At 82.8% G+C, this 2,500-nt stretch overlaps 1 non-coding gene across 1 annotated transcript; it reads right to left on the reverse strand.

The window, feature by feature from the left end:
* Positions 1-149: 149 nt before the first annotated feature.
* On the reverse strand, positions 150-302 carry LOC141477964 (5.8S ribosomal RNA). Its single transcript, XR_012463823.1, has one exon. It is a non-coding gene; the product is annotated as a 5.8S ribosomal RNA (ribosomal RNA).
* Positions 303-2,500: the final 2,198 nt, after the last annotated feature.

Consider the following 2,500-nt stretch of genomic DNA (forward strand, 5'->3'; position numbering starts at 1 on the left):
GCACGCGGGGCCTGCGAGGCGCCCCAGCCGCGCCGCAGCGGCGCGCCGCGCCCCGCCGACCCGACCCGCCCCCCCCCGACGCCGCAAGGGCGAAGAAGGGGGGGCGGCGGCGACGGCGGCGGCGGCCGAGCCGGCGATTGATCGTCACGCGACGCTCAGACAGGCGTAGCCCCGGGAGGAACCCGGGGCCGCAAGTGCGTTCGAAGTGTCGATGATCAATGTGTCCTGCAATTCACATTAATTCTCGCAGCTAGCTGCGTTCTTCATCGACGCACGAGCCGAGTGATCCACCGCTAAGAGTTGTCTGCTTTTCGGCACCGCCCCGCGCGCGCGGGAGGGCCGGGACCGCTCCGCGGGAGCGGCCCCTCCGGACAGCGGCGGCCCGCCGGCCCGCCCGCCCGCCGGCCCGCCCCCTCCGCAGGGGACGCGACGCGGCGCGGCGGGGCGAGAACGACGGGGCCGCCTCGCCTCGACTGACCGTACCGACACACGACGAGGAGAAAAAAAAAAAAAGCCCCGAGCGGCGAGGGCGCCGGGAGCCCGCGCTCCCGGCCCAAACCGGCGGAGAGGAGCGCCTCGCTCGCTTCGGGGGGCGGCCCAGGCGCCCGGGCTCGGCCCGGCCTCCGCGCGGAGGCCCACGACGCCCCCGGCCGCGCCGCCTGCCCGCCTCTCCTCGGGGACGCGGGACGCCCCGCCGGCCCCCCCGCGCGCGACGGCTCCGCCGCGCCGCGACGTCCTTCTCCCCTCTCCCGCGGCTCCGGCCCGCCCCGCCGGCGCCCGGCCGCGGCCTCCGCCGCCGCGCCGGAGGCGGCCACCGCCGGAGCCCGAGCCGGCGACGCGCCGCCCGCGGCCGCGCCGGACGGCGGCCCGCCGCCGCCTCGCGGCGGCCGCCCGCCCGGAACCGCCGCCGCCGCCGCTCCTCGCCGCCTTCCGCGGGCGCGCGCCGCGCGGAAAGCGGACGGCGCTGAGGCGGGGGCGACGCCCGCTCTCCCCGTTTCCACGCGGAGACCGGGAGCGGGACGCCTCCGCCCGCCCGCCCGCTCGCCCGGCGCCGCCGGGAAGGGCGGCGGGGGAAGGGCGGCGGACGGGGCCCGGGCCGGGACGGCCGCGCCTGGCGGCGGGCGCCCTCCGGCCGGCCGGCAGGCCGAGCGGCGACGCCGCCGCTCGGCACGGGGTGCCGCCTTCGCCGGCGCTCGGCGGCGGCAGACCGCCGCCGGAGCGCTCGCCGGGGCGGGGGACGGAGGGAGGGAGGGAGGGAGCGGAGCCGCGGCGCGCCGCAGCCGCGCCGCGGAGGCGCGGCGGCGCGCCTCCCGGGCGAGCCCCCGCCGCGGGGACCCGCCCGCCCCCGGCGGGGAGCCCGCGCTCCCGCCGGGGTCGCCCCGTTTCGAGGCGGGCGAGGCCGGACACGGCCGGCCGCGCCGCGGTCTCTCCGCCGAGACCGGTCCGCGGAGAGGGGGGGGCAGCGGAACCCCTCCCCGGCACGGCCGCCCGCGGGGCGAGCGCGGGCGACGGCCGGCCGTCCGTCCCTGCGCCCGGGAGCTTCCGCGGAGAGACTCCAGCCCCCTTGCGCAGGACGACGACGACGGCGGCGCCGCCCGGCCCGACCCCCGGGCCGCGCCGAGCCGCCCGAGTCTTTAAACCTCCGCCCGGCCCCCCGCGGCCTTCGACCCCCTGTGTATCGCTACGGCGAGGGAGGGCCGCGGGAGAGCGCGGACGCTAGGTACCTGGCCCTGGGGTGAGGGAAACGACCTCTGGGCCCCGCGGGGGTGCCTCCCCCGCTGCCGCCTTCGGGGGAGCGTCCGCCCGCGGGGGCGCGCCCGACGTCCGCCGCCACAGCCTCGTCCTCCTTCCCGGGGCCCGGGGTTTCCCTCAGCAGCCCGGCGCTGCGCCCGGGAGGAGAGCCGCGGCTCGGGCCGCCCGCTCGCGCGGGAAGGCCGCCCGGCGGTCGCCTCGCCCGCCGGAGGGCGGCCAACGGCGGCGGCGCAGCCCTTCCGCCCCCGCCCCCCGCCCCGGCTCCCCTCGGCGGGGAGGATCGGGGCGCGGAGAAGAGACGGGGGACGCGCGCCGCCGCCGCCGCGCCGCCAGGCGCCCGCGCGCCATCCCGGAACGCCCGGAGACCCCTCGCCGCCTCGCACGGCCGGGCCGGCAGGGCAGGCGCGGGGCCGGCTGCGCAGCCGCCCCCGGCCTGGGCGCGGGGAGAGCCGGGGGAGCCGCCTCCCCCGGCCCCGAAGGCCCTCGCTCTCGTCTCCCCGCTGCCCTCGCGGCCGGCCGCCGGCGCCGCTCGCCGCTGCCGCCGCTCGCCGCTTCCTTTCGGACCGAGCGGGGCTCGGCCGGCGGCGGGCGTCGCCGCGCCCCGCGCCGGCGGCGCGACCCTTCCCGCGCGCTGCCGCCCGCGCTCTGACCGGGCCGGCGCCCCTCGCCTCGCCCCCGGGGGCCGCCGCGGCCCCCTCCCCCCCTTCTCGCCCAGGCGAGGGCGGGGAGCGGGCGCGCGGGGGATCGG

This window comes from Numenius arquata, unplaced genomic scaffold (assembly GCF_964106895.1).
Source record: "Numenius arquata unplaced genomic scaffold, bNumArq3.hap1.1 HAP1_SCAFFOLD_357, whole genome shotgun sequence".
NCBI classification, from domain to species: domain Eukaryota; kingdom Metazoa; phylum Chordata; class Aves; order Charadriiformes; family Scolopacidae; genus Numenius; species Numenius arquata.